Source organism: Nannobrachium achirus (assembly GCF_963921795.1).
Source record: "Nannobrachium achirus genome assembly, chromosome: 3".
In the NCBI taxonomy this organism is placed as follows: domain Eukaryota; kingdom Metazoa; phylum Chordata; class Actinopteri; order Myctophiformes; family Myctophidae; genus Nannobrachium; species Nannobrachium achirus.
The window spans coordinates 11,919,118-11,942,265 of record NC_137812.1 but is presented as its reverse complement, the minus strand read 5'-3'; positions in this window follow the sequence as shown (position 1 = coordinate 11,942,265).

Sequence of the window (23,148 nt, the reverse complement as noted above, 5' to 3'; positions counted from 1 at the left end):
TGTCTATCATCATCATTTATGACATCATGCCTTTTGTAGGCATGTCATCATCATGTCATCATCATATATACCCTTTATCAGAGATGGGAAAAGTACTCGCATTCTGTACTTAAGTAAAAGTAAAAGTACTTGTGAAAAAAACGACTTTGGTAAAAGTAAAAGTACTCAATTCAAATAATTACTCAAGTAAAAAGTAAAAAGTACAGGCTTTGAAAAGTACTTTTAAAGTAAAAGTAAAAGTATTTTTACCGGATGTTTCTGTGCAAAGCCAATAGAATTTGAACGATATTAAACTTAAAAGATCCCCACCAAACACAAAGGTTTTCTACTTTTTTAGACTGAGTACCATACCATTAATATAAAAAATATATAGGCCTATACATATCCCACAATCCCATTTTTTTTTTGTCAGTAACGTAATCCGATAACTGCAATTTAAAAAGTAACTATAGTTACTTTCAGTTACTCGATGTATGATGACTGTTAACAGTTTTATCATAAAATATCTAATTTTAAAGATTCACATACTGGATAACACAATAGTCCACTTGTACAGATACTGTAATTCACACAAACTACTGCATGTTCAGAAAATATAATAGGTTAGATCAGGTTCTCAACCTTATTTTTTTTTACCAGTACCACACAGAAAATGAACCACCATGCATCACTGCTCTAGCAGTGATTCTCAACCATTTTAATTCCAAGGACCCTCAGTTTGACATGCATTAGGATACGGACCCCCATTTATTGGATAGAATCAATGTTAATTTAACTCTGAGAGTGTACACTGTGAGAGTTACAGACCCATGGTCCACTTGTCTCCAAACTAGCATCTGCATGGGGGTGCATTTCAATTTTGTACACTATACAGACCCATAAGGGTCCATTTGGTTCCTAACTATCATTTAGCTGGGGACCCCCTGGGTTGGAACTCCCTCAAGGACGCCTGTAGGTCCCCGGACCCCACTTTGAGAACCAATGGCTTAAACAAGCCACTTTATAAGGACTGCCTTTAGCTTACCATTGTAGAAACAGCGTGTAAGCCTTCATCACATCTCCTTCTGCCTTGTATTCCATAAATCGCCACTGAACCTATTTGTTGGTGTTAAACTTATCAGTGCTGCCATTGTAATCAAAGGCAGATACAGCGTTCCTAAATCAGATGATAGCTTTTATTTCCCAACAGAAACGTAATAAATGACCACTGTTTTCATCCAACTTTCTGCACGCTGTGAGTATAAACAACAGCCTGCCAGTATCCCATCCAATCACAGAGAGGGATGCGTGAAATAGGAGTCATTGATTGGCTGTGAGACGTTACATGCTGAAATGGTGTCAGCAGACTTACAAATTCACAATGCGTCACGGTTAGCTGCGCTGTGGGCTTGTAGGTCTGCTATTTACGATGCGCACCACCGTCTTACGACTGAACATAGCATAACATGCAGGCGTTCCCTGAAGCGACGCTTAACGTCAGTGCGTACTGGTATTTCTACTTGAGTATTTTATTGATTTGTTTCATCTGCCGTGCAGCGGCGCAACATTCATTTAAAACCAAAGTAGCGAGCCTGTTTTGAAAATGTAGCGGAGTAAAAGTACAGATACTTGTGTTAAAATGTAACGGATAAAAGTAAAAAGTACTTAGAAAAATAAATACTCAGTAAAGTACAAAGTACTGAAAAATGTACTTCGTTACAGTAACGAAGTATTTGTACTTCGTTACTTCCCATCTCTGCCCTTTATATAGAAAACCCGGACCGACATTTGCTTATGTAGGCCTACATAAGCAGATTAAAATGACCCCGGCCAGACGCCAGGCCAAACGCCCGGCTCCACAACCGCCACCGGCCAAATGCCCGGCTCCACAACCACCATCTTTGAAAACGGACGAAACTGACCCTGCCATGCCCCAGAAATCTGTGGCCTGGGTTCTTTCACCCCCACCCATCCCTCCACGACCTAAACGAAAGAAGAACCTGGCCTCCCAACGAGCTGGGACAATACTGGGCCAAAACATGGCCTCCCAGCTGAACATGGCTCCACGACCTCAACGAGCTGGGACAATACTGGGCCAATACATGGCCTCCCAGCTGAACAATACATTCAGCCACTGATATCAGTTGGGTCCGATATTATACCCAGCAACAACCGTATCTGGACCCGATGCTCCTCTAGGCGCTTTTACTAAGCAGGCTCACAATATTTCTACTGTAATTTCAAATAGAGTGTCCAGGACAAGCAGTGGCTCTGCTAATCTAGCAAATTTAACTTACATACCCTGTAGGGACTATAGTACAGTAGAATGTCAAAAAATAAATCTGGCCCTCTTTAACATCAGGTCACTTTTAAACAAGCCCTCCTCTGTAAATGATCTAATCTGTGAAGAGAAGCTAGATATAATCTTTTTAACAGAGACTTGGCTGGGCACAGATGGAGCTGTTGCACTTGGCGTCGCCTGCCCACCAAACTATCATTTTATTCAATCAGTGCGCGAAGGAAAAAGAGGTGGAGGTTTGGCGTACATTTTCTCTGACATCTTTAAATTCAAGAACCTGTCTTTTGGAAGTTTTTCATCCTTTGAATACCAAGCTAACTTATTTGAGAGTAAATCCTCTGTTCTAATGATTACCATATATCGCCCACCAAAATGTAGCAAAGCCTTATTTCTTACAGAAATATCAGAACTTTTATCTATCTGTTCCACTGACTATGAGAGAACCTTGATTGCTGGCGATGCAAATTTACATGTGGATATTGTTACAGATGTTACTGCTATGAGTTTCTTACAGTTATTACATTCCCTTGATTTTGTTCAGCATGTTACCGGGCCAACCCACAATCAGGGCCACACCCTAGACCTGGTGATCTCTAAAGGGCTAAGTATTTCTATGGACAGGATCATCGCTAAGCCTGACTTATCGGACCACTATTTACTGTGTTTTAATATGACTGTCTCTGATCTAGAAAAATACAATAGAGAATATACTATAAAAAAGAGATTTTTCAGGGCATCGGCAGCAGAAGAGTTTGCTCGCCATCTTGCATGTGCACCCCCCCCTTCCTGATATTCCCTCAGTAAATGATATGGTTCAACATTTTAATCTTAAATTAGAGTCAGCTCTGGATATAGTGGCTCCTATGAAAACTAAAAAGAAACATAAAGTAAAAGAAACACCCTGGATAAACGATCATATACGCTCACTCAAGAAACAATGCCGCAAAGCAGAGCGAGCTTGGAGAAAAAATAAACTAACTATCCATCTACAGATTTTTAAGTCATTAACAGCCACGTACAATAAAACCATGCGTCTGGCTAGGCAGGCCTATTTTTCCGGAATTATTAATGAGAACAAGAACAATGCTAGGGTCTTATTCTCCACTATTGAACGCCTCTTAAACCCCCCCCCAGTCCTACAAGCAGTCACTCCTTGCCTCTAAAGCAAAGTGTAATGAGTTTGCATCCTTCTTTGACAACAAAATTGTGAACATTCGAGCTGGTATTATGAATAATACTGTCACAAATGCAAATGCGGTTAATGGTGCCATGTGTAAAAGTGTAGATAAATCTAGGGGCAGCCTAGTATCATTTTGTGAAATTGATGAAGAGGAACTTCGTAAAACCATATCGCAAATGACATCGTCTTCTTGCTCGCTGGATGCAATACCCACGCCATTTCTCAAAGAGGTTGTAGACTGTGTGATTGGAGATATCCTAAAAATAGTAAATAACTCTATACAATCAGGTGTCTTTCCAGAAACACTGAAAACGGCCGTAGTTAAGCCCTTACTCAAGAAACACAACCTCGACCCGTCCATGCTGTGTAATTATAGACCCATTTCCAATTTGCCTTTTCTGGGCAAGGTCCTAGAAAAAATTATCTTTCATCAATTGGATGTATTTCTGCAGAACAATAAGGTGCACAACAAATTCCAATCCGGCTTCAGGAAAGGACACAGCACAGAAACTGCACTTTTAAAAGTAATTAATGATCTTAGGGTGTCTGCTGATAACAAAAATGTATCCGTTCTCCTACTGCTGGATCAAACGGCGGCTTTTGACACAATTGACCATACAATTCTAATACAACGTCTTGAACACTGGGTAGGGCTGTCAGGCACAGCTTTGTCCTGGTTTTACTCCTACCTAACAGGCAGAAGCTACTTTGTTAATCTAGCTGACTTTGAGTCAAACAAACACAACATCTGCTCTGGTATTCCACAGGGCTCAATTCTTGGTCCTTTATTATTCTCCCTCTATATACTGCCGCTGGGAGAACTTATTTCCGCTCACGGTGTGAATTTCCATTTCTATGCTGATGACACCCAGCTGTACCTTTCGGTAGCTCCGGACGACCCCTGTGCTCTAGACCCATTGCTGACGTGTGTGTCTAGCATAAAATGCTGGATGAGTGAGAACTTTCTCAAACTAAATGAGGACAAGACAGAAGTTCTCATAATTGGTTCTACTGCGCAGAGAGAATCAATAATAAGTAGACTTGGTAACCTGTCTAAAGAAAGTAACACTTCTGTAAAGAACCTGGGAGTGATCATTGACGCTGAATTGAATTTTAATACACACATTAATCATGTCACCAAGATTGCCTTCTTTCACCTTAGAAATATTGCGCGAATTAGAGCCTATCTAACATTGGACGATGCAAAAACGCTGATCCACGCTTTTGTTTTCTCTCGGCTTGATTACTGCAACGCACTTCTCTCTGGTCTGCCAAAGAAAACAACTGACAGTTTGCAACTTGTTCAAAATGCGGCAGCCAGAGTTTTAACTAAAGCTAAGATGAGAGAACATATTACTCCAGTCTTAGCGTCGCTACACTGGCTCCCGGTTGTTTTTAGGATTGATTTTAAAATTATTTTACTTGTTTATAAAGCTCTAAATGGTCTGGCACCTTCGTACCTCTATGACTGCCTGCATAGATACGTTCCAAACCGCCCACTCAGGTCTTCTAGTGCTGACCTACTCGATGTGCCTAAAATGAAATATAAAAAATATGGTGAAGCAGCTTTCTGCTTCTACGGACCGACAGTTTGGAATAAACTCCCACTACACCTAAGACAGGCAGCCTCTGTGGATAGCTTTAAAGCACAGCTCAAGACCTATTTCTTTACTCTTGCTTTTAGCTGAATTATTTTTTTTTATCTCTTTGATGCTATTGACGTCCACACTGTTCTGAAATTGTTCTTCAATGTTTTATGTTTTTATTGTTCTGCTTTATTGTATTCATGTGTATTTTATTTTTTCTGTTAAGTAACTGTGCTTCATTTTCTGCTCTGTAAAGCACTTTGAGCTGCATTTCATGTCATGAAAGGTGCTATACAAATAAAGCTTTATTATTATTATTATTATTATTATTATTACCCATTTCATGGGTCTGGCAATCAAACCTCGGTTCGAAGTGAAGCGGTGAATTTTTATTCTATGTGTTCTAGAGCTATGAAATCTGTGTTCTAGATCTATACACTCTGTGTTCTAGATCTATACTTTCTATGTGCTTTAGTTCTATATTCTTATGAATTCTGAATGAATGAATGAATGAATGATTTTGTCTGGAGGGCAAAATTGTCATGTGAAGCTTGACCAATCCTCAATTGCATGCACGGGATATGTACGGGACAGACAAAGCCACTCCTTGAGAATCTATGGGAATCCTCAAAAAAACATGTACGGGACAGACAAAGCCACTCCTTGGAAGCGGCTTTCACCGCTTCAAAAATAGTTATATCAGCATGCCCATATATACGCCTAGATGTGAGGGCCACACAGCGAGCCAAACTCAGATGTGCAAATCTGTGTTATTGGGAATGATGTCAATGCTTTGTGTCGTGTGACGTCAGACCAGAGCCATGGTCGACCTGAATAAGACGTGACGCTGTTTTTTGCGACCGTCAGGGAGCAGTTTACTATGAAAACCTCCACCGGCCGTCCGTCCGTCGGTCGGTCACACGTCACACCTTTGCCCTGCTCATATCTCCGCATCAGTATGGGCTTGTTTGTTTATTGTATGACATCACGCCACATCATCAGCTGTGGACTCTGTGATGTCATCGTATCGCATCAGTATATAGGGCTTGTTTGTTTATTGTATGACATCACGCCACATCATCAGCTGTGGACTCTGTGATGTCATCGTATCTCCATATATGGCCATCTCCGTATATGGAGATATAAGTCGTCCATGCCCAAGTATGGGCTGGTGAGGTCAGACTTTGTGTGATGCGTAGGTTATCTCCATATATGGAGATTCAACATTCCAGGCAATGCTCTCTTCCCTGGTGAGAATTGCCCCTTTATATAGGGCTTGTTTGTGTATTGTATGACATCACGCCACATCATCAGCTGTGGACTCTGTGATGTCATCGTATCTCCATATATGGCCATCTCCGTATATGGAGATATAAGTCGTCCATGCCCAAGTATGGGCTGGTGAGGTCAGACTTTGTGTGATGCGTAGGTTATCTCCATATATGGAGATTCAACATTCCAGGTGTAACTATGGCTACCCGTATGACGTGAGAGGTGGAGGTTGTGATATTTGTGGAGATAAGCGACCAACGGTCGCTTATCTCCCGATTAGGGAGTCTTACTGGTAAACGTCACATTTAGTCTGGCTACGACCGAGAGTAGTTCCTTATCCGCAGAGTGTACAGTGAGTGTCGGAGAGGCAGCGATATATAGAGACACAGAGGAGGAGAAAGAGATTGACAGAGAATAAATTAAAACCAAGGTTATCCAGTAAACTGTAAATTGGAACACCTTCCAATTTACAGTCCAAGTAGCAGAAGCGGTGACAGGTGACGCCTTTCACATCTCTGGCCACCCTCCATGAAAACATGAATGGGAGCCACAACAAGCTCTGTTGTCAAAAGATGAGCAATGGACAGCTCCCCTCATCTTCCTGTCGGACAATCACCAGCTGTTTAGCCAGACAGAAACAAGGAGACACAGACAAACCAAGATCTTGCGAGGACAACGCAGCCAGGAGAAGTATAGAAACCGTTGATGACCTGCACAGGAAAGAAAACCTGTTATGTGATAAGAGTTTCATTGAGGTATTGACACAGCAGGTCCAGCATGCCCACTCCCAAGAAAAACCTTTCCAGTGTAAAGAGTGTGACAAGGGTTTCTGTCGGCTAGATCACCTGGAGACACATCAGCGTGTCCACACTGGAGAAAAACCCTTTGTTTGTAAACAGTGTGACAAGGGTTTCAGTCAGTTAGGTCACCTGCAGAGCCACCAGCGTACCCACACTGGAGAAAAACCCTTTGTTTGTAAACAGTGTGACAGGGCTTTCAGTGTGATAGATTCTCTGCAGAAGCACCGGCGTGTCCATACTGGTGAAAAACCCTTTTTGTGTAAACAGTGTGACAAGGGTTTCAGTCAGTCGGGTTACCTGAAGATACACCAGCGTGTCCATACTGGAGAAGAACCCTTCATCTGTAAACAGTGTGACAAGAGTTTCAGTGTGTTAGGTGCCCTGAAGATACACCGGCGTGTCCACAGTGGAGAAAAACCCTTCGTTTGTAAACAGTGTGACAAGGGTTTCAGTCAGTTAGGTCACTTGAAGAGCCACCAGCGTACCCACACTGGAGAAAAACCCATTGTTTGTAAACAGTGTGACAAGGGTTTCACTGTCTTAGGTCACCTGAAGACACATCAGCATGTACACACCGGAGAAAAACCCTTTGTGTGTAAACAGTGTGACAAGGGTTTCAGTCAGTTAGGTCACCTGAAGAGCCACCAGCGTACCCACACGGGAGAAAAACCCTTTGTTTGTAAACAGTGTGACAAGGGTTTCACTGTCTTAGGTAACCTGAAGACACATCAGTGTGTCCACACTGGAGAAAAACCCTTTGTTTGTAAACAGTGTGACAGGGCTTTCAGTGTGATAGATTCTCTGCAGAAGCACCGGCGTGTCCATACTGGTGAAAAACCCTTTGTGTGTAAACAGTGTGACAAGGGTTTCAGTCAGTCGGGTTACCTGAAGATACACCAGCGTGTCCACACTGGAGAAAAACCCTTCATCTGTAAACAGTGTGACAAGAGTTTCAGTGATTTAGGGACTCTGAAGAGGCACCAGCGTGTCCACACTGGAGAAAAGCCCTTTGTTTGTAAACAGTGTGACAAGGGTTTCACTGTCTTAGGTCACCTGAAGACACATCAGCGTGTACACACCGGAGAAAAACCCTTTGTGTGTAAACAGTGTGACAAGGGTTTCAGTGTGTTAAGTAACCTGAAGAGGCACCAGCGTATCCACACCACATAAGAGCTTCAATCCTTTCTATCTGATGACAAACCATCATCTCCACACTTCACCAACTGAATTGTCCACCAGATGGCGCTGGCCATGCTCAAAGATCCTGTAAACTGGAAACGTCTTGTTAATTTAATTTCCACAATAAATAATTAGAAATAGACCTGTTTTTTTTTTTTTTTTTTTTCATTCATTTCTCCCCATTCACCATCTAGTATATTGATCATTCCTCCACCACTCTGAGTGTTATCAAAAATAATATTGGTTTGCTCCTCATTAGTTTGATTCTTGACTGTCGGTTAATATTTGGAATATGCTGAGGATATCTTTTCCTGAAAAGAATAAAAAATAAATCAAACCTCAGTTCGAAGTGTAGCGGTGAATTTCTATTCTATGTGTTCTAGAGCTATGAGCTAAGATCTATACTTTCTATGTGCTTTAGTTCTATATTTATTGTCTGGTTGGCCAAATTGTCATGTGAAGCTTGACCAGTCCTCAGATTGGGACGCACGAGACGGACAAAGCCACTAAATTTTATCCATATACATACAATATATTTTATGCCCATACATGGAGATCCCTATCTGAACCAGCCACACAGATATGGGTTGTCTTCCTCCATACAGGGACATTCCCATATGAAGTCCTGTTAGATATGGGCTTAATATTGATGACATCAGGGATCTCCATATATGGGCGTAAAATGGATTCTGTTAGAGTGGTTCCCATGTATGACATCAAAACTTACAATACATTTTATGCCCATACATGGAGATCACTGTCTGAACCAACCACACCACTGTGATCGATGTCACCTTTTATGCCCATATATGGAGATCCCTGCTCTGAGTATCTGACTGTGATGTCACAGTGATGTGTCAGGGGAACCACAGTATCTGAGCCTGTGATGTCACAGTGATGTGTCAGGGGAACCACAGTGTCAGGCGTGACATACAGACAGACAGACAGACAGACAGACAGACAGACAGACAGACAGACAGACAGACAGAGATATGTGGACAAGATGTGCCGGTTTCCATAGTTAACCTACGGTTGTAATTCTCCTTTTGCACAAAGTAGTGCAATGCAAGATAGAGGGCGCCAGATCCCTTTGAGTCACACCACTACTTCCTGTTCATCCACGAGCATTGATTCTAGTTGTTTTCTCCATTAGATTAAAGTGCTTTCTTTTCACTTCTTTCAACTTTTATTACTTGTCAAAATACATGTTATTTGTCTGCCTCATCTTTTTACCATCCCAAGTAATAAAAGTTGAAAAAAGTGAAAAGAAATCTAATGGAGAAAATGACTAGAATCAATGCTCTGTGGATGAACAGGAAGTAGTGGTAGGGTGTGACCCAAAGGGATCTGGCGCCCTCTATCTTGCATTACACTACTTTGAGCAAAAGGAGAATTAATTCAAATCATACATTAACCACTTGAACCCCATATTATACTTTGTTACAAGTAAAAGGTCCTGGAAATGGTCAGAGTCAGAGAAGAGAGATCTTTTTTGTATTGTGGTATTGCCAAGAGAAATATCTGGGTAGCCTGCTTCGTCCATCACCGATGCTGGCATGGGATAGAGGGGTTTGCACATCTCATGCTATTAAGATATGTGATCAATCTTCCCACTCACGTTAGGATTCCAGACAGCAACATTCCTGCCTTTTAGTGGAAAAAAATGAAATGAAATGAAATGATCATTCGTCTTCATTCACTGCCATCAAACAAATCACACTTTCTGTCACAACTCGTGCGCAGACTGCGCACCTATAAACCAGCATTATGGTCATGTTGTTCCAGATCTAAACTCACTTAAACAGTGGCGTCAGTTCAGCAAAAGCTAGGTTATGGCAAAGATGGGAGTCCTCATGGAAAACACGCATTACTCTCTCCATATATGTCTCCATATATGGGCATAAGGGGGTACCCTAACAGGGCATCATCTGGAAATGTCCATACTATATCTGGACATTTTATTTATTTTATCCTTTATTAATATACATCCTTATACATATATGGACTTAATATTAACGTTTTTTGGGGAAGGTATTCATGGGTTGCATTTGTAGTCCTACACCGTCCATGATGAGGACCAACACGGGTGTTTCAATAGTCTGATTGGCATAGAACTAAAAATGTTCTACGGCAATCAGAACACCTGAGTTGGTCCTCAACATGGCCGCTGTAGGACTACAAATGAAACCCATGAATAGGGTGTAAATCAGAGTAAAGCAGGCCCTTGGGGCCAGTTAGGGCCTGGGATTGATGACATCAGACATCTCCATATATGGGCATAAAAGGGATTTTGTTTCTGGGAATGTCCATATATGGACTTTTTATTTTATTTTATCCTTTATTAATACAAAATCTAACCTCGGTTCGAAGTGAAGCGGTGAATCTTTATTCTATGTGTTCTAGAGCTATGACATCTGTGTTCTAGATCTATACATTCTGTGTTCTAGATCTATACCTTCTATGTGCTTTAGTTCTATATTCTTATGAATTCTGAATGAATGAATGAATGAATGATTTTGTCTGGAGGGCAAAATTGTCATGTGAAGCTTGACCAATCCTCAATTGCATGCACGAGACATGTACGGGACAGACAAAGCCACTCCTTGAGTATCTATGGGAATCCTCAAAAAAACATGTAAGGGACAGACAAAGCCACTCCTTGGAAGCGGTTTTCACCGCCTCAAAAATAGTTATATCAGCATGCCCATATATACGCCTAGATGTGAGGGCCACACAGCGAGCCAAACTCAGATGTGCAAATCTGTGTTATTGGGAATGATGTCAATGCTTTGTGTCGTGTGACGTCAGACCAGAGCCATGGTCGACCTGAATAAGATGTGACGCTGTTTTTAAACGTCACATTTAGTCTGGCTACGACCGAGAGTAGTTCCTTATCCGCAGAGTGTACTGTGAGTGTCGGCGAGGCAGCGATATATAGAGACACAGAGGAGGAGAAAGAGATTGACAGAGAATAAATTAAAACCAAGGGTATCCAGTAAACTGTAAATTGGAACACCTTCCAATTTACAGTCCAAGTAGCAGAAGCGGTGACAGGTGACGCCTTTCACATCTCGGGTCACCCTCCATGAAAACATGAATGGGAGCCACAACAACCTCTGTTGTCAAAAGATGAGCAATGGACAGCTCCCCTCATCTTCCTGTCGGACAATCACCAGCTGTTTAGCCAGACAGAAACAAGGAGACACAGACAAACCAAGATCTTGCGAGGACAACGCAGCCAGGAGAAGTATAGAAACCGTTGATGACCTGCACAGGAAAGAAAACCTGTTATGTGATAAGAGTTTCATTGAGGTATTGACACAGCAGGTCCAGCATGCCCACTCCCAAGAAAAACCTTTCCAGTGTAAACAGTGTGACAAGGGTTTCAGTCGGCTAGGTCACCTGGAGACACATCAGCGTGTCCACACTGGAGAAAAACCCTTTGTTTGTAAACAGTGTGACAGGGCTTTCAGTGTGATAGATTCTCTGCAGAAGCACCGGCGTGTCCATACTGGTGAAAAACCCTTTGTGTGTAAACAGTGTGACAAGGGTTTCAGTCAGTCGGGTCACCTGAAGAGCCACCAGCGTATCCACAGTGGAGAAAAACCCTTTGTGTGTAAAGAGTGTGACGAGGGTTTCAGTGAGTTAGGGAGTCTGAAGAGGCACCAGCGAATCCACAGTGGAGAAAAACCCTTCGTTTGTAAACAGTGTGACAATGGTTTCAGTGATTTAGGGACTCTGAAGAGGCACCAGCGTGTCCACAGTGGAGAAAAACCCTTTGTGTGTAAAGATTGTGGCAAGAGTTTCAGTGTGTTAAGTTCCCTGAAGACACACCAGCGTACCCACACTGGAGAAAAACCCTTTGTTTGTAAACAGTGTGACAAGGGTTTCACTGTCTTAGGTCACCTGAAGACACATCAGCATGTACACACCAGAGAAAAACCCTTTGTGTGTAAAGAGTGTGACAAGGGTTTCAATCAGTTAGGTCACCTGAAGATCCACCTGCGTACCCACAGTGGAGAAAAACCCTTTGTGTGTAAAGAGTGTGACAAGAGTTTCAGTGTGTTAGGGGATCTGAAGAGGCACCAGCGTGTCCACAGTGGAGAAAAACCCTTTGTGTGTAAAGATTGTGGCAACGGTTTCAGTGTGTTAAGTAACCTGAAGACACACCAGCGTACCCACACTGGAGAAAAGCCCTTTGTTTGTAAACAGTGTGACAAGGGTTTCACTGTCTTAGGTCACCTGAAGACACATCAGCATGTACACACCGGAGAAAAACCCTTTGTGTGTAAAGAGTGTGACAAGGGTTTCAGTGTGTTAGGGATTTTGAAGAGGCACCAGCGTATCCACAGTGGAGAAAACCCCTTCGTTTGTAATGATAATGAATAATGAATACCTACTCCTCCCGCGGAGGATATTCAGATATCGCAGCCCAACCCAGCTGCTTTTTTTATCAGCTTTGACCCAGCTTAACTCAACCCAGTGATGCCCACAAGGAGCGCAAGGGGGAAGGGGAGCAGTGGTAGCTGGAGTGGGGAATCATACCTGCGACCTGGGGCCTCCGGAGTCCTAGGTATGGACACTAACCACTCAGCCACCACTGCTCTGTAAACAGTGTGACAAGGGTTTCAGTGTGTCAAGTACCCTGAAGACACACTAGCATGTCCACACCTCATAAGAGCTTCAATCCTTTCCATATTCTGATGACAAACCATTATCTCCACACTTCACCAACTGAATTGTCCACCAGATGGCGCTGGCCATGCTTAAAGATCCTGTGAACTGGAAACGTCTTGTTAATCTAATTTCCACAATAAATAATTACAAATAGACCTTTTTTTTCATTCATGTCTCCCCATTCACCATCTAGTATATTGATCATTCCTCCACCACTCTGAGTGTTATCAAAAATAATATTGGTTTGCTCCTCATTAGTTTGATTCTTGACTGTCGGTTAAATATGCTGAGGATGGAATAATATCTTTTCCTGAAAGAAAAAATCAAACCTCGGTTCGAAGTGAAGCGGTGAATTTCTATTCTATGTGTTCTAGAGCTATGAGCTAAGTTCTATCTCCATATATGGGCATACAAGGGATTTTGTTTCTGGGAATGTCCATATATGGACTTTTTATTTTATTTTATCCTTTATTAATACAAAATCTAACCTCGGTTCGAAGTGAAGCGGTGAATCTTTATTATATGTGTTCTAGAGCTATGAAATCTGTGTTCTAGATCTATACATTCTGTGTTCTAGATCTATACCTTCTATGTGCTTTAGTTCTATATTCTTATGAATTCTGAATGAATGATTTTGTCTGGAGGGCAAAATTGTCATGTGAAGCTTGACCAATCCTCAATTGCATGTACGGGACATGTACGGGACAGACAAAGCCACTCCTTGAGTATCTATGGGAATCCTCAAAAAAACATGTAAGGGACAGACAAAGCCACTCCTTGGAAGCGGTTTTCACCGCTTCAAAAATAGTTATATCAGCATGCCCATATATACGCCTAGATGTGAGGGCCACACAGCGAGCCAAACTCAGATGTGAAAATCTGTGTTATTGGGAATGATGTCAATGCTTTGTGACGTGTGACGTCAGACCAGAGCCATGGTCGACCTGAATAAGATGTGACGCTGTTTTTAAACGTCACATTTAGTCTGGCTACGACCGAGAGTAGTTCCTTATCTGCAGAGTGTACTGTGAGTGTCGGAGAGGCAGCGATATATAGAGAAACAGAGGAGGAGAAAGAGATTGACAGAGAATATATTAAAACCAAGGTTATCCAGTAAACTGTAAATTGGAACACCTTCCAATTTACAGTCCAAGTAGCATTTGCGGGGACAGGTGACGCCTTTCACATCTCGGGTCACCCTCCATGAAAACATGAATGGGAGCCACAACAACCTCTGTTGTCAAAAGATGAGCAATGGACAGCTCCCCTCATCTTCCTGTCGGACAATCGCCAGCTGTTTAACCAGACAGAAACAAGGAGACACAGACAAACCAAGATCTTGCGAGGACAACGCAGCCAGGAGAAGTATAGAAACCGTTGATGACCTGCACAGGAAAGAAAACCTGTTATGTGATAAGAGTTTCATTGAGGTATTGACACAGCAGGTCCAGCATGCCCACTCCCAAGAAAAACCTTTCCAGTGTAAAGAGTGTGACAAGGGTTTCAGTCGGCTAGATCACCTGGAGACACATCAGCGTGTCCACACTGGAGAAAAACCCTTTGTTTGTAAACAGTGTGACAAGGGTTTCAGTCAGTTAGGTCACCTGCAGAGCCACCAGCGTACCCACACTGGTGAAAAACCCTTTGTGTGTAAACAGTGTGACAAGGGTTTCAGTCAGTCGGGTTACCTGAAGATACACCAGCGTGTCCATACTGGAGAAGAACCCTTCATCTGTAAACAGTGTGACAAGAGTTTCAGTGTGTTAGGTGCCCTGAAGATACACCGGCGTGTCCACAGTGGAGAAAAACCCTTCGTTTGTAAACAGTGTGACAAGGGTTTCAGTCAGTTAGGTCACTTGAAGAGCCACCAGCGTACCCACACTGGAGAAAAACCCTTTGTTTGTAAACAGTGTGACAAGGGTTTCACTGTCTTAGGTCACCTGAAGACACATCAGCATGTACACACCGGAGAAAAACCCTTTGTGTGTAAACAGTGTGACAAGGGTTTCAGTCAGTTAGGTCACCTGAAGAGCCACCAGCGTACCCACACTGGAGAAAAACCCTTTGTTTGTAAACAGTGTGACAAGGGTTTCACTGTCTTAGGTCACCTGAAGACACATCAGCATGTACACACCGGAGAAAAACCCTTTGTGTGTAAACAGTGTGACAAGGGTTTCAGTCAGTTAGGTCACCTGAAGAGCCACCAGCGTACCCACACTGGAGAAAAACCCTTTGTGTGTAAACAGTGTGACGAGGGTTTCAGTGTGTTAAGTAACCTGAAGAGGCACCAGCGTATCCACACCACATAAGAGCTTCAATCCTTTCTATCTGATGACAAACCATCATCTCCACACTTCACCAACTGAATTGTCCACCAGATGGCGCTGGCCATGCTCAAAGATCCTGTAAACTGGAAACGTCTTGTTAATTTAATTTCCACAATAAATAATTAGAAATAGACCTGGCTGTTTTTTTTTTTTTTTTCATTCATTTCTCCCCATTCACCATCTAGTAAATTGATCATTCCTCCACCACTCTGAGTGTTATCAAAAATAATATTGGTTTGCTCCTCATTAGTTTGATTCTTGACTGTCGGTTAATATTTGGAATATGCTGAGGATATCTTTTCCTGAAAAGAATAAAAAATAAATCAAACCTCGGTTCGAAGTGTAGCGGTGAATTTCTATTCTATGTGTTCTAGAGCTATGAGCTAAGATCTATACTTTCTATGTGCTTTAGTTCTATATTTATTGTCTGGTTGGCCAAATTGTCATGTGAAGCTTGACCAGTCCTCAGATTGGGACGCACGAGACGGACAAAGCCACTCAATTTTATCCATATATACATACAATATATTTTATGCCCATACATGGAGATCCCTATCTGAACCAGCCACACAGATATGGGTTGTCTTCCTCCATACAGGGACATTCCCATATGAAGTCCTGTTAGATATGGGCTTAATATTGATGACATCAGGGATCTCCATATATGGGCGTAAAATGGATTCTGTTAGAGTGGTTCCCATGTATGACATCAAAACATACAATTTTATGCCCATACATGGAGATCACTGTCTGAACCAGCCACACCACTGTGATCGATGTCACCTTTTATGCCCATATATGGAGATCCCAGCTCTGAGTATCTGACTGTGATGTCACAGTGATGTGTCAGGGGAACCACAGTATCAGGCGTTATCCCTGCTCTGAGCCTGTGATGTCACAGTGATGTGTCAGGGGAACCACAGTGTCAGGCGTGACATACAGACAGACAGACAGACAGACAGACAGACAGACAGACAGACAGACAGAGATATGTGGACAAGATGTGCCGGTTTCCATAGTTAACCTACAGTCGTAATTCTCCTTTTGCACAAAGTAGTGCAATGCAAGATAGAGGGCGCCAGATCCCTTTGGGTCACACCCTACCACTAATTCCTGTTCATCCACAGAGCATTGATTCTAGTTGTTTTCTCCATTAGATTAAAGTGCTTTCTTTTCACTTTTTTCAGCTTTTATTACTTGTCAAAATACATTTGATTTATCTGCCTCATCTTTTTACCATCCCAAGTAATAAAAGTTGAAAAAAGTGAAAAGAAATATAATGGAGAAAATGACTAGAATCAATGCTCTGTGGATGAACAGGAATTAGTGGTAGGGTGTGACCCAAAGGGATCTGGCGCCCTCTATCTTGCATTACACTACTTTGAGCAAAAGGAGAATTAATTCAAATCATACATTAACCACTTGAACCCCATATTATACTTTGTTACAAGTAAAATGTCCTGGAAATAGTCAGAGTCAGAGAAGAGAGATCTTTTTTGTATTGTGGTATTGCCAAGAGAAATATCTGGTTAGCCTGCTTCGTCCATCACCGATGCTGGCATGGGATAGAGGGGTTTGCACATCTCATGCTATTAAGATATGTGATCAATCTTCCCACTCACGTTAGGATTCCAGACAGCAACATTCCTGCCTGTTAGTGGAAAAAAATGAAATGAAATGAAATGATCATTCGTCTTCATTCACTGCCATCAAACAAATCACACTTTCTGTCACAACTCGTGCGCACCTATAAACCAGCTGTATGGTCATGTTGTTCCAGATCTAAACTCACTTAAACAGTGGCGTCAGTTCAGCAAAAGCTAGGTTATGGCAAAGATGGGAGTCCTCATGGAAAACAGGCATTACTCTCTCCATATATGTCTCCATATATGGGCATAAGGGGGTACCCTAACAGGGCATCATCTGGAAATGTCCATACTATATCTGGACATTTTATTTATTTTATCCTTTATTGCGACCGTAGGTCGCATTTACTATCAAAACCTCCACGGGCTGTCCGTCCGTCCGTCCGTCTGTCTGTCACACGTCACACGTCACACTTTTGCCCTGCTCATATCTCCACAACCGTTGCCCCCATCCATGCCAAATTTTGCACACACACTCCTTACCTGCCAAACTACAACCTCCAAGGACCCGGACCCCCAGGTGTAAAAAATGACCAAATGTGCAAAAATGACCAAATGACCACCCCAACGGGGCTGCTCACGGGGAATTCCTGGGGACCACCCACTCCTGGTGCTCCAGAACGGATGCAAAAGTGGTGGCGCCCCCAGTGGAGGACCCCCTCCACTGCAGCTCACATAAAATGCCGTAACTCGGGCTAGGAGCGTGCGGGAGAGCCGGGGCCGGTACCTATTCGTCCACCAAGGCAACGCGGAGACCCCACCCCTCATTTCTCACATGGCCCTCTTCTGGCGCCACCTTCAGGCCGATTTTTAAAACACATTTTTGGACACTGCTCCTACAGTTTTTGCCCTAAAATCACGCAAATCGCTACACAGTATGTCTACACTCATCCCATCAACATGAATCTGTCCCATATAGCGCCACCTTCAGGCCGATTTTTAAAAACACATTTTTGGACACTGCTCCTACAGATTTTGCCCTAAAATCACGAAAATCACCACACAGTATGTCTACACTCATGTCATCAACATGGATCAGGAAGATTTTGGAAAAACACATTTTTGCCCTATTTGTGGCGATTCCGATTAGGGAGTCTTACTGGTTAATATACATCCTTATACATATATGGACTTAATATTAACGTTTTTGGGGAAGGTATTCATGGGTTGCATTTGCAGTCCTACACCGTCCATGATGAGGACCAACACGGGTGTTTCAATAGTCTGATTGGCATAGAACTAAAAATGTTCTACGCCAATCAGAACACCTGTGTTGGTCCTCAACATGGCCGCTGTAGGACTACAAATGAAACCCATGAATACGGTGTAAATCAGAGTAAAGCACACCCTTGGGGCCAGTTAGGGCCTGGGATTGATGACATCAGACATCTCCATGTATGGGCATAAAAGGGATTTTGTTTCTGGGAATGTCCATATATGGACTTTTTATTTTATTTTATCCTTTATTAATACAAAATCTAACCTCGGTTTGAAGTGAAGCGGTGAATCTTTATTCTATGTGTTCTAGAGCTATGAAATCTGTGTTCTAGATCTATCTACCCCCTGTGGGTAGCACTTTATAATAACTATACACTATAAAGCATTAGTTAAGCATTAGTAACTACTGAATTCATCATGAGTTCATACTTTATTAATCCTGAATTCATCATTAGTAAGGCATTATTTATACATTAACTGAACATTAGTAAACACAGTAGTTAAGCATTAGTAACTACTGAATTCATCATGAGTTCATACTTTATTAATCATGAATTTGTCATTAGTAAGGCATTATTTATACATTTACTGTACATTATATAACCCAGGTTCCAAATAAGGGTCAATTATATGGTGATAAAAAGTCAAATAAATGACTACCGGGTTAATTCATTGCATCATATGATTTTGCTTAAAAACAACAATAAATAGTTGGTTCATCTACAGTAATAAATATGCTTAAAAAGGTTGAAAACTCATGCTGTATTGCCTAAAATGTGCCAAAAACATTTTATATGTGAGGTTAAAAAATCGGGCTTTGAACAAATCCCTTTAAGTGCACTCCACTATAAAAGGAGCACTGCCCCTTTAAGAGTCTCTTCCTGATACAGACAGAGTGTATGATCAACAGAACAGTGAGTGAACAGAGAGAAAAAACGTCAGACAAAAGACAGTTTTGAGCATTTATTTTCGAGAGTTTAAGTCTTTTTTTTGTACAATATGAGTGTTTAAAGGCCTAGCCAAGTTAGCAGGAGTTTGAGCCAACAGAATCCAGTGCTTCAGTCAGCAAAAACGAACTTTGTGGCTAACAGCTAAGCTAACTGGCTGCTGCTCATCAACAAGCCTGACCAGCAGCTGAAGAAAGACAGGAGAGATAGTTTTGAACTGAGTGGGTTCCTCTCCATGTGAGGCAACACACAGACATCGGATGGCAAGCTATTGGAGACCCAGGAACTGAATCTACAGAAAACATCTATTGGACCAACTGCACGGTTTGACCAAGTGACTTGAACAGAGCTCTGACTGACTATTTTTTGGAACTGAGATTTGAACTAATATTTTTGAACTGAGACTTTGGACCGAGCAACTGAACTGTTTTGATCATCCACTGAGTTAACTGAACACAGATCTAAGGAAGAGGAAAAGACAGTGACATTTCATTTGGAAGTTAGATTTTGACAATATTGCACTGTTTTGTTACTAAAATTGATATTGCACTATTTTTGATAATTGATTGTTTTTGATATTTTATTTTATTATTTTCTGTAAAGGTTGAACTTAAAGGTCATATTAAGGTTAAAGGGGAGTTTAAAGGTACTTGCCTGCACTTTTTATTTTGAAAGCATACTTAACCTGCTGAAAATAGCTCAAATAAATAGGTCTTACCTGTTTAAATAGGTTGGAAATATAATAAAGATTGACCGGTCCTAAATAGAAAACTATCTTTAGTTTGAATTAACTGGATTAAGGGTTAGGGTTAGGGTTAGGGTTAGGGTTAGGTGTTGAATGTTTTTTGAGAATTTTGTCTACCTACCTCCATCATTGTAAATAGTTTATTGTATGCATACTATTTTTGCTTCATTATTTCATTCAGTAAACTTGACGTCTTTATTATTCACATTTAAGCTCTTGTCTCTGGTCTATTCTTTTAGTCACCTCCTCACGAACCTATAAAATACGGTCATTTTCTACATCACTGCTTCTATCTCATTTATAAATGCTTTATAAGGCATGAATAGTCCTCACTTTAGATGGGCTCACGGAACATACTTAACTAACGAGTAGTAACTACCTTAATAAATCATTAATTGATGATGAATTCATGATTAATAAAGTGTGAACTCATGATGAATTCAGCAGTTACTAATGCTTATTAATCATGAATGTTTTGTTTTATTATTACTATGTTGTTTCAGGTGTCCGCTTTTGTAATAAATACGGTCATTTTCTACATCACTGCTTCTATCTCATTTATAAATGCTTTATAAGGCATGAATAGTCCTCACTTTAGATGGGCTCACGGAACATACTTAACTAACGAGTAGTAACTACCTTAATAAATCATTAATTGATGATGAATTCATGATTAATAAAGTATGAACTCATGATGAATTCAGCAGTTACTAATGCTTAACTACTGTGTTTACTACTGTGTTTACTAATGTACAGTAAATGTATAAATAATGCCTTACTAATGATGAATTCATGATTAATAAAGTATGAACTCATGATGAATTCAGTAGTTACTAATGCTTAACTACAGTGTTTACTAATGTTCAGTTAATGTATAAATGATGCCTTACTAATGATGAATTCATGATTAATAAACTATGAACTCATGATGAATTCATGATGAATTCATTAGTTACTAATGCTTAACTAATGCTTTATAGTGTATAGTTATTATAAAGTGCTACCATTCTGGGTTCTAGATCTATACCTTCTATGCGCTTTAGTTCTATATTCTTATGAATTCTGAATGAATGAATGAATGATTTTGTCTGGAGGGCAAAATTGTCATCTGAAGCTTGACCAATCCTCAATTGCATGCACGGGACATGTACGGGACATGTACGGGACAGACAAAGCCACTCCTTGAGTATCTATGGGAATCCTCAAAGAAACATGTAAGGGACAGACAAAGCCACTCCTTGAAAGCGATTTTCACCGCTTCAAAAATAGTTATATCAGCATGCCCATATATACGCCTAGATGTGAGGGCCACACAGCGAGCCAAACTCAGATGTGAAAATCTGTGTTATTGATGATGTCAATGCTTTGTGTCGTGTGACGTCAGACCAGAGCCATGGTCGACCTGAATAAGATGTGACGCTGCTTTTAAACGTCACATTTAGTCTGGCTACGACCGAGAGTAGTTCCTTATCCGCAGAGTGTACTGTGAGTGTCGGAGAGGCAGCGATATATAGAGACACAGAGGAGGAGAAAGAGATTGACAGAGAATAAATTAAAACCAAGGTTATCCAGTAAACTGTAAATTGCAATTTACAGTCCAAGTAGCAGAAGCGGTGACAGGTGACGCCTTTCACATCTCGGGTCACCCTCCATGAAAACATGAATGGGAGCCACAACAACCTCTGTTGTCAAAAGATGAGCAATGGACAGCTCCCCTCATCTTCCTGTCGGACAATCACCAGCTGTTTAGCCAGACAGAAACAAGGAGACACAGACAAACCAAGATCTTGCGAGGACAACGCAGCCAGGAGAAGTATAGAAACAGTTGATGACTTGCACAGGAAAGAAAACCTGTTATGTGATAAGAGTTTCATTGAGGTATTGACACAGCAGGTCCAGCATGCCCACTCCCAAGAAAAACCTTTCCAGTGTAAAGAGTGTGACAAGGGTTTCAGTCGGCTAGGTCACCTGGAGACACATCAGCGTGTCCACACTGGAGAAAAACCCTTTGTTTGTAAACAGTGTGACAGGGCTTTCAGTGTGATAGATTCTCTGCAGAAGCACCGGCGTGTCCATACTGGTGAAAAACCCTTTGTGTGTAAACATTGTGACAAGGGTTTCAGTCAGTCGGGTGCCCTGAAGATACACCAGCGTACCCACACTGGAGAAAAACCCTTCATCTGTAAACAGTGTGACAAGAGTTTCAGTGTGTTAGGTGCCCTGAAGATACACCAGCGTGTCCACAGTGTAGAAAAACCCTTCGTTTGTAAACAGTGTGACAAGAGTTTCAGTGTGTTAGGTGCCCTGAAGAGGCACCAGCGTGTCCACAGTGGAGAAAAACCCTTCGTTTGTAAACAGTGTGACAAGGGTTTCAGTCAGTTAGGTCACCTGAAGAGCCACCAGCGTACCCACACTGGAGAAAAACCCTTTGTGTGTAAACAGTGTGACAAGGGTTTCAGTGTGTTAAGTACCCTGAAGACACACCAGCATGTCCACACCACATAAAGAGCTTCAATCCTTCCATATTCTGATGACAAACCATCATCTCCACACTTCACCAACTGAATTGTCCACCAGATGGCGCTGGCCATGCTTAAAGATCCTGTAAACTGGAAACGTTTAATTTCCACAATAAATAATTAGAAATAGACCTGGCTGTTTTTTTTTTTTATTATTATTATTTTTCATTCATTTCTCCCCATTCACCATCTAGTATATTGATCATTCCTCCACCACTCTGAGTGTTATCAAAAATAATATTGGTTTGCTCCTCATTAGTTTGATTCTTGACTGTCGGTTAATATTTGGAATATGCTGAGGATGTCTTTTCCTGAAAAAATAAATAAATAAATAAAACCTCGGTTCGAAGTGAAGCGGTGAATTTCTATTCTATGTGTTCTAGAGCTATGAAATCTGTGTTCTAGATCTATACATTCTGTGTTCTAGATCTATACTTCTATGTGCTTTAGTTCTATATTCTTATGAATTCTGAATTCTGAATGAATGATTTTGTCTGGAGGGCAAAATTGGCATGTGAAGCTTGACCAATCCTCAATTGCATGCACGGGACATGTACGGGACAGACAAAGCCACTCCTTGAGAATCTATGGGAATCCTCAAAAAAACATGTACGGGACAGACAAAGCCACTCCTTGGAAGCGGTTTTCACCGCTTCAAAAATAGTTATATCAGCATGCCCATATATACGCCTAGATGTGAGGGCCACACAGCGAGCCAAACTCAGATTTGAAAATCTGTGTTATTGGGAATGATGTCAATGCTTTGTGTCGTGT